The following is a 15144-nucleotide window of genomic DNA, read 5'->3' as shown; positions in this document are numbered from 1 at the left end:
TCTCAAAAATTAATTTATTTTTATTTTATATTTATAAATATATATTATTTTATATTATATATATATTTTATATATTTTATATTATATTATTAAATTTATAAATATTTATATTTATTTATTTTATTTAATTCTCAATAATTAAAAAAATTTAAAAAAATAAATAAAAATAATAAAAATAAAAATAAAATAAAATGGTTAGGGGCACCTGGCTGGCTCAGCCAGTAGAGCATGCAACTCTTGATCTTGGGGTCATGAGTTCAAGCCCCATGTTGGGGGTAGAGTTTACTTAAAAAAATAAAAATAAAAATAAAAATAAAAAAGCACATTGTAAAAGAAAAGAAAAAGAAAGTGGTTAAATTACTAGGAAAAAAATTTTCCTTTTTTTCTTCTTCTAGCATATTCTATGTTAACAGCACACTTACCACCAGAGAACAGACAAAACAGAAGGAAGGCAAAATATCTTATTTCCCCAATTGAACAAGATCCAAGGAATGCTCATGTTGTCAAGTACAACCAAGATGTAAATTCTGCTGGGTAACAGAACTATAAAGAAACTGCTAGAGAACCTGCGACTTTGTAAAAGGTGAGAAGGAATTACTAACGCTCATTGAGTACTTACACACTAGGCATACGTTACTTCAAAACCCTACAAGGCCGGTGTGTTTCCATTTTGAGATGAGGAAAGTGGCTCTGAGGGTTCGGAAACATAGCCAAGGTCACCCCCTAGGAGGTAGCAGGTCTGCCGTTTGAACTCCAGCCTCCCTCACTCTAGACCAAGCTCTTTATATTGCCCTGGAATCCCTGGACAGTGGCTCCAAAAAGCATGCCAAACAAAAATGCTGTTGGCAAACCTCCAGACAGCAACTGAGCGAGAATTTAAGTGGCACTGATCCGAGCTAGGGAGAGTTTACCAGAAAAGCCGTCGGCCTTCATCTATGACTTAGTAGGCTTTCAGAAGGGGCACAGTGATTTGCTGACATTTTCTGGTGCACTTTGGTGAGTAAGTGAAGACACCAGAAGGACCTTCTACATGGGCTCTCTGATGCACTGTTCTACCTTTTTGAAGATTTTTAATAGCTCGACTTTTAGTAAGAACTATCTAGGTGGGAGGGCAAGGGGTCAGGAGCCCTGGGAAATGGCACTTTATTTTCGAGGTACCATGGAGCCATCCAAATGTCCACATAAGGGTCTACACCCAATTCCAAGGGTCAGGGGGAGGGGTTCCTCATACATCCAGCTGGGTGTACCACAATTCAACTCCATTCTGGCACTACCTACCCAGAGATAGCATCTTCAGTTGAAGAAATTAAAACAAAATGAAACAAACGCCCACAGGCCCAAATGGTGTCACTTAGACCCCAGTTCCCAAACCAGTGCTTCATACATCATCGAATTGCAGGGAGCCTGGGTGGCTCAATCGGTTAAACATCTGACTCTTGGTATCAGCTCAGGTCATGATCTCATGGTTCATGAGATCGAGCCCCATGTTGGGCTCCAGGCTGATAGTGCAGAGCCTGCTTGGGATTCCCTCTCTTCTCTGCCTCTCTCCTTCTCTCTCTAAAATAGAGATGAACTTTAAAAAAGAAAAAGGAAACACATAATTTAATTGCACTCTTGACCTCCCCAGGAGAGGGGGCGAGGGGGAAGTCAGGAAACTTTTCAGTCAGCGCCAATGAGTCTGCCAGTTGGGCCCCCTGCATCCCCCAAAGAAAGAGGAGGTCATCTGGAGGCTAAGAGCCCCTGCTATTCCCCCTAGAAAGCAGCCTTGCCTAGAATAATCCTTTCATTTCGCTGATTTCCTTGCCCCACCCTCCTTCCATAAAAGTCTTCCATGTTGTACAACTCCTCAGATCTGCCCTCTACTTACTGGATGTGGCACTGCCTGATTCATGAATCATTTAGTAAAGCTGATTAGACCTTCAAAGTTACTTGGATGAATTTTGCTACTCAACAAAAGACTTCGGTCCTACAGGACTGCCTCCTCCCCGTGTCAGATGCCAATAGCAAGTCCAGATTGTTTCCTGTGCTTCTGACCAACTGGCCATGAATCAGAGGTTCCCACAACCCCCCCTTCCTTGGGTTAGAGGAGTCTGCTCCAGTGGCTCCCAGAACTCAGACACATTGTATTTACTGGACCGCCAGTTCATTATGAAAAGATGCAACTGAGGAACAGCCCGATGGACGAGATGCATAAAACAAGGGGCGAAGAGGTTCCATGCTCCCTGAGCATGCCACTCTCCCCAAAATTCCAAGTGGGCACCAACACAAGGTCTCCAGACCCCCTCCTTTTGGGTTTTTATAAAATCTTCATTACATAGGCATGTTTGATTAAACCACGGGCCACTGGTGATTTAACTCAATTTCCAGCTCTTCCTCTCCCTAGAGGTGGGATGGGGAGGAGCTAAAAGTTCCAACCCTTGCCGACTCCACCAGCAACCACCCCCTATCCTTAGGTGCTATTCCAAAATCATCTCATTAACCGAACACAGGACATCTTTGTTGGGCTCTTCACTTAAGAAGATCCAAGAGTTTTAGGAGCTCTGTGCCAAGAGGGACGAAGAACAAATACGTACCTATTATAAACCAGTGTCACACCATGGCACGTTGGCAGTTGTATAAATGGAGTTGGGTCTCAGGGGCCCAGGGTGGAGATAAAGTGTGGAACCATTGGCAAAGAGGCAGTCGCTGAAATCATGGGCAAAGATGAGAACATCTGACTGAGAGGATCATGTGAGTTAGATCTCCATTATGTCGGAAATGTCAATTAACAGACTGGAATTGCAAAATCCTGAAACCCCAAAGGCAAATACAGATGGTCTAAAATTACTCAAACTTCTCTCCCAGAATGTCAGTATGAGAAAAAAAAAAAAAAAAAAAAGGAATGATCTAGATTCTCTAACCTTTCTCTACAGACTTAGCTAATCTGTGTAGAAGAGATCAGATCTGTGGGATGCCTGGGTGGCTCTGACGGTTAAGCATCCGACTTCTGATTTTGGCTCAGGTCATGATCTCATGGTTGGTCTTCATGCTGGGCATGGAGCCTGCTTGGGATTCTCTCTCTCCCTCTGCCCTTCCCCCACTCATGTGTGCACTCTCTCAAAAAAAAAAAAAAAAAAAAAAAAAAAAGAGAGAGAGCGATCCCATCTGTAACACATTTCCTTACATTGGCAATCCAATCCTGGATAGCCAGCCTAATTTCAGTTATGATTTTTATAGCACATGTAAGGACCTAATGCTTCTGAGTTTGTCATTCTGGACCCACCTCTTCTATTAATAATATAAGGACAGATGCCCCAGAGGTCTAGGTCCAAATCAGTAGTCACTTGAGGGGTGTCTGGGTGGCTCGGTCAGTTAAGCCTTCAACTCGTGGTTTCAGCTCAGGTCATGATCTCACTGTTTTTGAGTTCGAGCCCCGAGTGGGGCTCTGCACTGATGGCATGGAGCCTGCTTGGGATACATTCTCACTCTCTCTCTTTCTGCCCACCCCCACCCCCCCGGCTCAAAATAAACAAACAAAAAAATAATAGCCACCTGAATACCAAAGGTATCCTAACATCATTTTATCACAGGGAACCTACAGAGGAAAGACTTGCAAATATCCTTAGAAAAATGGCCAGTTGAGAAAAAAAGGGTCAACCTCCTGGATCATCAAAATCTGAGGATATTACAGCCCATAAATTAAGTCTACATCAGTCAGTTACATTCCTACATTAAATGGGAACTGACATAATTGACTCAAATAATTGGACTTTATTTATCTCCATCGTCAAGATATTTTGGACTGGGGTGCCTGACTGGCTCAGTCGGGAGAGCATGCAACTCTCAATCTCAGGGTTGTGAGTTCAAGCCCAATGTGGGATGTAGAGGTCACGTTAAAATAAAATCTTAAAAAAAAAAAATTTTGGAGGATCGGGGTACCTGGGTGGCTCAGATCATGATCTCATGGTTTGTGCCATCAATCCCTGCCTTGGACTCTGTGCTGACAGCGTAGAGCCTGCTTCAGATTCTCTGTCTCCCTCTCTCTCTGCCTGCCCCATCCTCTCAAAAATAAACAGTAAAATGAGGCGCCTGGGTGGCTCAGCCAGTTGAGCATCCATCCGACTTCGGCTCAGGTCATGATCTCACAGCTTGTGAGCCCCACGTCAGGCTCTGTGCCAACAGCTCAGAGCCTGGAGCCTGCTCCGGATCTCCCTCTCTCTCTACCCCTCCTCCACTCATGCTCTGTCTCTGTCTCAAAATAAACATTTTTTTTTTTTTAAATGGGAGGACCATGTTCAATGTGATTGTTTTTTCTACTGGCCCTGAATCAGATATGGAGAGGAGGTTAATATAGACTCTAAACCTTTCTAGTCTCCACAAATAACCTTTTCAAGTATCAAGTAACCTTAGTTGTCAAACTACATGCATGTGGACTGTGGATAGATTAAAACGTGGAGAGAGGTTATTGTGTCTCTTGGCTAAATTAAAATGAACGAAGCAAAAAAACTTTGGAGGGCAGGAGGAGTTCTCTGAAACAGAGCTCAAATGAGACTATTTGGGGTAGGCAAGCCGAAGGGATTCCATTTCAAGATGGTTCCATCTCCACTGTTTTCTGCTAGGCCCATCTACTCATGATCCCTATTTTGCCTCTGAGTAAGCCAAAGAAGCTATGTGCCCAATTCAAGGGGGAAGCCAGGAGGTTAATCATTTTGAGTTTTGTCCTAGGCCCTAAACACCGGTAACACCTCAGAATAACCAGATCTCAAACATGTTCCAGGACATAAGCTTCAAACACACCTTGGCTGACAATGGCATCAAGACCCCTGAAGGCTCAGTTGGTTGAGCATCTGCCTCTTGATTTCAGCTCAGGTCATGATCCAGAAGTTTGTGAGTTCGAGACCCACATCAGGCTCTGCACTGATGGTGCAGAGCCTGCTTTGGATTCTGTCTCTCCCTCTCTCTCTGCCCCTCCTGTGCTCATGCTCTCTCTCTCTCTCTCTCAAAATTAGTAAATTAAAAAAAAAATCCTACCTTTGGTAATTTATGGAATAATACCTATTGTTCACCTGACACTCGCCTCTGATCAGACCTTCCCCTGGATTCCTGAAGGAACATGTACCCTTGACCCTTCTCTATCATAAACCCCTAACCCCAAGCAATGATGAGACCTTTATCTCATTTTCCGAGTCTCCCAGACACTCCATCTATTCAATAAACTGTCTTCACTTTCTCTGGCTCATGTTTGATGTCTATCCTGCCTGATGCCAAGGACCCTCATGTTTGGTCTGGTGGGACCCTCCCCTGGGCTCGCAGACCTGGCCTGCCTGCATATTCACACAGTGACATCTTTTTGAAAGGGGACTTGGACAACCTCCATTGTGACCTCAAAGTCAAAGTTGACCTCAAGTTCTTCTTCCCAGCTCATCTCTTAACTCAGACAGAAGACCCTAAGTGCAAAGCATCCCCTGATGGGAAGGAATCCACCTGCACAGGCAATGAGGGCTACCCTGAGCCACCAACTCCCCCTCGGGACTGACCCCAAGACAATCATCGGGGTGACCTTCACTGCCCACCTGCATGTACTTGAACTTTGTTCCACATTTTCCTTATATAAACCTGGAAGTATTTTCAGTGCTATGGGGACAGTCTTTGAGACGCCAGTCCACTATCTTCCTGGTGTTGGCATCACTGAAATAAATTCCTTTCCTGTTTCACGTCCCTTCATCCCTCTGCCTTTAGGTTTTGTCAGCAGCAAGTGACTGAGCCTAGTCTGTTTGGGACCCTGGAGCCAGGTGCCCTTGCGCCCCTGTGCTCTGGCTACATTTTCTTTTCTTTTTAGGGTAAGCTCTACACCCAACGTTGGGGCTCGAACTCACAACCCTGAGATCAAGAGTCACACACGCTATCCACTGAGCCAGCCAGGCACCCCCGGCTCTAAAGCAAGAAACCCCCGGTTTCTGAAGCAACTTATATTTTAGGGTAAAGGAAAAACATGAAGGGTACTAGAGAGTATGGACCAAGACAGATCTGGGGGCACAGTCACCAAAGTACACACGTCTCTACTAATGACTGGATAAGACAGGAATGTAGATTATGGAATTTCCCCTAGGTAAAATCGAATACCCCATCCATTTTAGAAGCAATCATCTCTATCCGAAAATGGCCCATGAATATTTCTTACTGTTGCAGGATTTTACCACCTCAGTACCCAGGATTCGTTGTCTCGCTGCTTCGAAGAATGAAGAGGTGGACACAGAATGAGCAGTAGGCAAAAGTTTATTCGAATATAAGATCAGGAAGGAAGAGTAGTAGGAAAGCGCTCTTTACAGAGAGAGGACATTCCAAGGTGAATGCCCGAGGACTATAGGCCAGGGTCCTTGTTTGATAAGGTTCTGATCAGCCCCCCTTCTTCCCTTCCCCCTCATTCCTTCTCAGGTTCTACCGTTAATGGCTTAATAGTTCTAGGTGCTGGGTTGTCCATTCCTGATTGGCTCATTTCCATTGTATGGGGAGTGGTCTGCAGCCATATCCTTTCTGGTGGGTCATACGCTTTATGGTCTACTACTTTGACTGAAGACCTAATTCCTGAGGGGACCCTCGGGGGAAGTAGGTGGGGTCTGTTACATTCTTAAGAGGAACCTTAAGCCTGAGGGGGTTTGCCATGGTCAGAAGCTCCCAACACTGTTCCAAAATAGGTGTTTTTCCCCACCCAGGGACCTCAGGTCCTAACCTTTCCCCTCTCTGCCTAGTGAACCCTATCTTTTCCTATCATATTACCACCAAAATCCTCGACACATCATAGGCATTACCAACTTCACCAAGTTTCCTTGGAAGATACTTAGAGCGGAGTCTTCTAAAGATAATGACAAGATTGACAATTTCACGTCTTTCCAATTCATGATACATCCCTTTCAAAACCAGGAGCCTGGGTGGCTCAGTGGGTTGTGCTTGTGCGACCAACTTCGGCTCAGGTTATCATCTTGCAGTCCATGAGTTCGAGCCCCGCTCGCCGCTGTCAGCACAGAGCCTACTTCAGATCCTCTGTCCCCCTCTCTCTGCCCCTCCCCCACTTGTGTACTCCCAAAAATAAATAGTAAAAACAAACAAACAAACGACGAGCCTTGGGGTGCCTGGCTGGCTGGGTTGGTAGAATATGTGACTCTTGACCTCAGGGCTGTGAGTTCAAACCCCACGTTAGGTATAGAGATTAAATAACAACAAAAAACAAAAAACAGAAAAACAAAAAAACCCACACTCGTGAACCTTGAAAACCTCAAAGGCTTTCGGGGGGGGGGGGGGGGGCAAGTCACAATGGTGTGCAGTGACCCTGAAACGGAAGCCCACATGCCCTGCCCACCAGCAGAAAAGCATTCAAGCTTTTCGTTTTTTGTTTTTTTTTTTAACAAGATTTATATGTTTCCCACCTACAGACAAGGACACAAAACATATAGACACATTCCTTCAAGAGTGGTCACTTTGAAACCACTGTACCAAGGACACTCTTTGAAACATTTCTTCTAAGAGCCAAGACTAAAAAATCCAACACAAAACACAAAAATTTTTAAGACTTTATGAAAAAACAGTATTTTCAATTATTGTCATTCTCCGTGGAATACATGGCACGATAGTTAAATAGGTTTAAAACAAAGGGTGGATGATGGTTCGGCAGTTAGCCCTCGGAATCAGTTTGGAGTTTAAATCCCAACTCTGCCCTGAGCAGGTTATTTCATTTTTTTTCCTAACGTTTATTTTTGAGAGACAGAGCATGAGTGGGGGAGGAGCAGAGAGAGAGAGGGAGACACAGAATCCGAGGCAGGCTCCAGGCTCTGAGTTGTCAGCACAGAGCCTGATGCAGGGCTCAAACCCATGAACCACGAGATCATGACCTGAGCCGAAATCGGACACTTACCCAACTGAGCCACCCAGAACCCCAGAATTTAAAAAAATTTTAATGTTTTAAATTTTTTTTGGAGAGAGAGACACAGAGAAAGAGTGGGGGAGGGACAGAGACGGAATCTGAAGCAGGCTCCAGGCTCTGAACTGTCAGCACAGAGCCCGATGTAGGACCCAACCCACAAACCGTGAGATCATGACCTGAGCCGAAGTCAGACGCTTAATCGACTAAGCCACCCAGGTGCCCCTTAACGTTTGATTCTATTTCCTTTCCTGTAAAATGGGTGAAATGTGCTTTAAAAAAAAAAAAAAAAGTCACAGGTCCAAAATGGTGTCACTTAGACCTAGTTCTCAAGGGGCTTAATACCTAGTATAACAACAGTATCAGCCTCCCCTAGAAAGGTCTTACACCATCAGTCAGGAATCTTTCTTTTTTCTTTTTAAAAGAATTTTTTTAAAAAAATTTCTTTTAATGTTTATTTATTTTGAGAGAGAAAGACAGAGTTCAAGCAGGGGAGAGGAAGAGAGAGAGGGAGACACAGAATCAGAAGCAGTCTCCAGGCCCTGAGCTGTCAGCACAGAACCCGACATGGGGCTCGAAATCAGGGACCGCGAGATCATAACCTGAGCCAGGGTCAGACGCTTAACCGACTGAGCCACCCAAGCGCACCAGGAATTTTTCAATCAGTGCCTATGAGTCTGACATTCGGGGGCCTCTCCATCTCCCCCAAAAAGAAAGATGAGGTCATCTGCATGAGAAGACCCCTTGTTTTCCTTGATGGGAAAGCAGTCTTGCAGGGAAGAATCCTTTTCTTCTGCTAAATACTTTCTTGTCCCGCCCTCCTCCTATAAAAGCCTTCTATTTTGTGTCTCTCCCTCTTCTTAATCCAAGAATTGTTTGATAAAGCCAATGATTCCCAAACGTCCTCGGCTGGATTTTGTTATTTTAACAAATGATGCACTCTCCTTAGCAATATTCTGAGAATTTAACATAAGGTCTACACTAAGCAATTAGCATAGTTTCTGGAACATAGCAGTCAACGCATGGCCAACTTTTGAAATAATAAATCCTTATCTAGGCAACTCTTGTGCAGGCAAACCGCCTGTGGGTATCTTGCGCAACTCACATTCTAGTATCACCAAGGACCAAGGGTCAGGATCAGGCAAATTTTACTATGTTCTGAAAGATAACAGGCTGAGGTCGGTTGGTTTGCTTTAAACGGCCGAAAACCCCTGCATTGTTTTGGAAGCCTCAACTCCTATACCATATGACACAGTAGCTGGGGAGTTTCAATTAAATGACTGCCCACATGGCCAAGCTGATTCAAAACTGTATTGAAACAAAATTTGAGCCTTACCTGTAAATCTCAGGAGGTCTACCTCTCCGTCCAGTTGAGCCTGCTTTGTTTTCAGGGCAGACGAGTTCTGCTCTCATGCCTCCTCCCCCACACCCATTCGAGTTTTCTAAAGCCCAGCTAACGCCTACTGTGAGCCTACTGTGAGCCAGGGTCAGCAGCGTGGGCTTTTCCGGGGGCTGGTTAGAAACACGGACGCTTCAGTCCCCACTCAGACCTACTCAATTAAAATCACTTTAACAAGATCCCCAGGTGAACCACACGCATTTAACGCCTGCTGCGGCTTGTTAATTAACAAGTCCATCCACAGACTCCTGGAGCAGGGAGAAATCTACCCCGAAGAACTAAGTCTCCCGGCGAAGCTGGTAACTTGACACAAAGTCCTTTTCCTCTGCGTCTTCCGAGCGAGCGCTTGCTCATTGCTATATAATAGCAAGGAAACACACCTGGACCATATTGTCTTGGTCTTTCAAAAGCTAGATTTAATTCTTGTCTGTCTGAACCTCAAGTTATTCATGTTCACTTTTCCATTTGGCTCTGGGTATTATAAGCAAATAATAGCGCTTGAATATGCTAGTACAATTTTGTACTCAAAAGATACTCTCATCATTCGTAAAAGAGATCTGTGGAGTTACATACTATGTTCAGAAATGCTATCGAAGGGGCGCCTGGGTGGCTCAGTCATGTAAGCGTCTGACTCTTGACCTCAGCTCAGGTCATGATCTTACAGTTCGTGAGCTTGAGCCCCGAGTGGAGCCCTGCGCTGACAGGGCAGAGCCTGCTTGGGATTCTGTCTCTCCTTCTGTCTGCCCCTCCCCTGCTTGTACTTGCTCTTTCTTTCTCTCAAACTAAATAAACTTAAAAAACAAAACAAAAACGCTATCGAAAAGCAGAATGTGTCTGTGAAGCCCCCATATAGTGGGTATTTGGCATACACCAGATGCTGTGTCAAACATTTTGTACACATGATCTGAATTACCTGGAGTATGTAGCCGTAGAGATATTTTACAGATGAGGCTCACCGTTAATCACTTGTCACAAATCCCACAGCTATAAATGACAAACCTCAGGAATCCAAAGCAAAAAACCAACCACTACTACTCCGTCCACGTGTTCCAGAGAATCAAACAGGCAGTAAAACCTGAGAATCCCTGCAAATAGAAGACAGGTATCTTTGCCCAACAGGGAAACACCCAATTTAATATGCTCTTTCCCCCAAACCTAGAAACGACTACTAGATCACTGTTCAGACATGTACTACAACGTACAACATTTTTAAAATGTTTTGGGGGGCGCCTGGGTGATTCAGTCGATAAAGCATCTCATGATCTCGTGGTTTATGAGTTCGAGCCCCGCGTCGGGCTCTGTGCTGACAGCTCGGAGCCTGGAGCCTGCTTAGGATTCTGTGTCTCCCTTTCTCTCTCTGCCCTTCCCCTGCTCACGCTCTGTCTCTGTCTGTCTCTCAAAAATAAATAAACGTTAAAAAAAATTTTTTTTAATGTTTTGACATTTCCCTATCAACAGTTTTAGGGCATGTCAGGTACACTTAAGAAGAAATCTAATGTCACATGTTAGGGGTGCCTTGCTGGCTCAGTAGGAACAGAGTCTTGATCTCAGGGTTGTGAGTTCGAACCCCACGTTGGGTGCAGGGATTACTAAAAAAATAAAAACTTTATTTTTTTTTTTTAATTTTTTTTTCAACGTTTATTTTATTTTTGGGACAGAGAGAGACAGAGCATGAATGGGGGAGGGGCAGAGAGAGAGGGAGACACAGAATCGGAAACAGGCTCCAGGCTCTGAGCCATCAGCCCAGAGCCCGACGCGGGCTCGAACTCACGGACCGAGAGATCGTGACCTGGCTGAAGTCGGACGCTTAACCGACTGCGCCACCCAGGCGCCCCAAAAACTTTAAAAAAATAAGTCACATGTTAAAGTTATGAGCAGAACCGGCAACCCAAGAAGTTTTACCAGGAAAACCATTTCTGGGATTTTGCCCAGAATATTGCCATATAGTCAGATGAGCTTTGCTTAAAAATGGAAGGACAAAAGAATCAAAAGGGGAGGGACCAGATTAAGGTCTTACAAAGCCCCTTAAAACGCTCACATTTTACCAAATATTGAATCCACTCACCATATACAATAAAAGTTCAATTCATAAGCGATTTTGCAAGAAAGTATCTTCTGCAAAGAATAAGGTACATCTACACCTTGTAACTCCATCATTAAAAAAAACAAAACCTTGCTTTGCTTAAGAGTCAAGGTGTTATAAAATGAACATCTGGAAAAGATACTAATTTTTATGGACATATCATTCCAAAAATACTTTTTCTAGTTTCAAGTTGGCAAAGTCCTATCTGCCTCTCTCGTGAAAAATCATCTCCCCCCACCAAACACCCCAAAACAAAAATACATGGGAAGTGAGAAGCCAACTCCAATTTCAGTGCAACCAGGACACGTGTTAACTATTGTGACATATGAGCAAATAAAGAAATGGCAAGTAAATGACCCCATGGAGGAAGCTCAAATCTGAAAGCTTGCACAGGGAGAAGCCCGTGACCTGCAAGCCAATTTGTCCACACAGATCCCCAGACAGGTTCTAGAACTGCAGAGACCGTGTGCGTCAAGACATAAGAGAATCACCAGGCTGGAAACCAGATTTTCAAGGTGCTGGGATCCAGCAGTGATAAAAACTGGACAGTTTCATGAGCTCGATCCAGGTTCGTGAGTTCAAGCCCCGCATAGGGCTCTGTGCTGACAGCTCAGAGCCTGGAGCCTGCTTTGGATTCTGTGTCTCCCTCTCCCTTTGCCCCTCCCCAGCTCGCACTGTCTCTCTCCCCCTCAAAAATAAATATGAAAAAAACATTTTTTTAATTAAAAAAAAAAACAACTGGATACAGGGGCACCTGTGTAGCTCAGTTGGTTAAACTTGTGACTACAGCTCAGGTCATGATATCAAGGTTCCTGAGTTGGAGCCCTGCCATCGGGCTCTGTGCTGACAGCTCGGAGCCTGGAGCCTGCTTCTGATTCTATATCTCCCTCTCTCTCTGCCTCTCCCCTGCTCAAGCCCAGTCTTTCTCAAAATAAAATAAACATTAAAAGAATTAAAATTAAAATAAAGAGCAGTTAGGGTGACATCTGAAGAAAAGACAAAGGTGAAGGACTGTGTGGATATCTGGAACAGTAGGAATTAGCAAAAAGCTCACGCTTATTTTGCAACTGAGAAAAAGTAACAGCGGAAAGGCTTGAGATGGACATTATCAGTGCTTGCCCACATCTGCTGGTCTCCCCACCTGGGCACTTGGAGAAAACAATTTTCTCACCCCCATGACTGCCAGCACCACGCGATCCATTCTATCTAATGAAACATGAATGCAGCAAATGACGTGCTGGGGACATTAATGGCTTTAAGCTCTTTTTCTAGAAACTATGTAAACTAGCAATGTTAGAAATGATGTGCTAACAAGGTGGCATCATAAAGCATAGGGAGCCTGATCCCTGTATCGTTGGTGGACGGAAGCCATTGGTGACCTAGGAGAGATTTGGGGAGAGCAAAAAATGAATTTTGGTTAGCTCAGGGTTTATTAGAACTTAGCTATTCAACTCCTACGCGGCTGAAAGGGAGGTCTGACAGGCAGTTATTATAGTGATCAGGTGAGGTTGTGGGTGGTGGGGGAAGGTGGGAGAAAGTGGACTTTGGGTAAATTCTCAAAGTTGAGCCAAAGGGACTGCTTAAAGGTTAGTGTAGGGAATAGTTCACCACCACCCCCACCCACTTCCAGACGTAGGAGGTGGAGCTTCTAAAGAAAACTGGAGAAGTAACTCAGGGACAGGAAGTACGTGCAGGAGACCTCCCAGGTGCATGGCTTTCTAAGCCTTCGTTTTTGTGTGTTGTACTATTTCAGAACATTATAAACACCCTTATTTAAGCACTCAGCACAACAGCCAATAGCCTTTTTCCCCTCAAATACATGCAGCTTCTTCCCATTTGTGCCAGCTGTTCTCCATTTAAGCCACCCCCGGAACTACCACCAGATGCCTGCTTTCCCTTCTCCGCCCCAGGAAGGTGATCCCCACTGCCTGCATCCCTAGAGAGCCCTTGCCGGGTGGCTTCCAGTAGGCTAGTCCGGTGGTCAATAGGCAGTAGCAACAGATCCAGTGAAGGAGATTTCTGACTCCCTCCCCGTCCTGGCGCCACGTCTCAGGGACCTGCTGCCTCCCATGGTGAGCCCAACTCCCACCAAGAAACCCTTCCTTAATGTCTCACTCGCCCTGACATCTAGGAACACGCTTTCCCCTTGCCCTCCTTGATCTGGAAGCACTAATGGCTTCTGGCTGTTGCTCGTCTTTCCAGGGTCTCACCATTGCTTGTTTCTTCAAGGTCACTCACATCTCAAAGTACCCCTTTCATTCACTTTCCAGCTGAACCATCCAGGGTGAATGCTGTTTCCTGCCAAAACTCTGAGCAGGTCACGATCTCAAAGCCTTCTTGTGCTCCTTGTCCTCTCTACCCAGCATGCACCTCACTCGGCTCTTTGTACGGCCAGCTCCTTAGCAGTCAGGGCTCCATCTTGTGCTGCCTCCTCAGAGGAGCCTCCCTCAGCACCGGGTCTAGCAGAGCCTCCTCCTCAAACACTCTCTAGCACCTTCCATTTCTATCACCTACCCCCTCCAGCAAACAGAGCTCCTAAGAGGAGGAACCTGGCTGGGTGGTCTGGTTCACCTGAAACCCAGTAACCACACAGCACGATGTCTCAGAAAGCACAACTTAAAAACTTGTCCATCAGTGAAGTGGGTTCCAAATCGAACTTAACTAACTTCCATCGGGTTTGTTAAAGCAGAAGAGTCCCAAGGAGAACTTCAATTCTCAGCGTGTTAATCCCCATAAACAAGCAGGTGAAAATCCTCTAAAATGAATGCACATCTGTGGCACCTGGGTGGCTCGGTGGGTCAAGCGTCTGACTCTTGATTTCGGCTCAGGTCATGATCTCACGGTTCGGGAGTTCAAGCCCTGCGTCAGGCTGTGCGCTGGCAGCGGGGAGCCTGCTTGGGTTGCTCTCTCTCCCTCCCTCTCTCTGCCTCTATCCTGCCTGCTCTCTCACAAAATAAACAAAAACATTGAAAAAAAATAAAACGGATGCACATCTGATAGAAAATAATTTCTTACGAGTATTCTTGTCTAGAACACTTCTCCATTTTGTGTAGCAATAGCACGATTGATCATATTCCCACATGGGACATGCTCCTGGGATCTAATCAGATGATGGACCATGGCAAAAATTTCACGGACCCAGACTGTGTTCAGTGCCCAGGAGATCGCTCCAACTCCTACTCCTTTCCCCAGAATGCAACTGTGAATATGAGGCTAAGTTATTATACACTATCACAGGACAACACGGAATTGACTTTTTTAAAAAATTAAAACCCATGAAGCATAAATAACAATTCATTGTGATGCACGACTATCAGAGCCCCAAGGCCTGAGAGTATGAATGTGAACTGAAAGAACACACATATAATCAATATCTGATCTATTATGGACCAGAAAAGCAACATCAGAGAATCTGATCAGTTAGCCGAAGAAAACCAGCTTCACGTCAAACTTTTCTAATGATCCCTTCAGCAAGAATCAGGCTAGTAAGGACATGCCCAGAATAACTTTATGTAAAACCTTCGCTCTTAAGCTAATATACTCGGCAAAACAACTCTTCGTGAAAGATTTGTTTCCATTTTCCACAGAAACATAAGTGAGAATTCCCAGAATGCAGTTCATAATTACACTTATTTTAATTTTTATTCAAAATGAAAGCAAACACGGAGAACAATTTCTATACAACTATACAACGTTTTAAGTGGCTTCCCTATCCTATTAAAGCTTTATATTTAAAATGCTTACATTACATGATATGTGCTTACACAA

This window comes from Puma concolor, chromosome A1 (assembly GCF_028749965.1).
Source record: "Puma concolor isolate L17-30 chromosome A1, mPumCon1.1.hap2, whole genome shotgun sequence".
In the NCBI taxonomy this organism is placed as follows: domain Eukaryota; kingdom Metazoa; phylum Chordata; class Mammalia; order Carnivora; family Felidae; genus Puma; species Puma concolor.
This window is presented reverse-complemented; position numbering follows the sequence as displayed.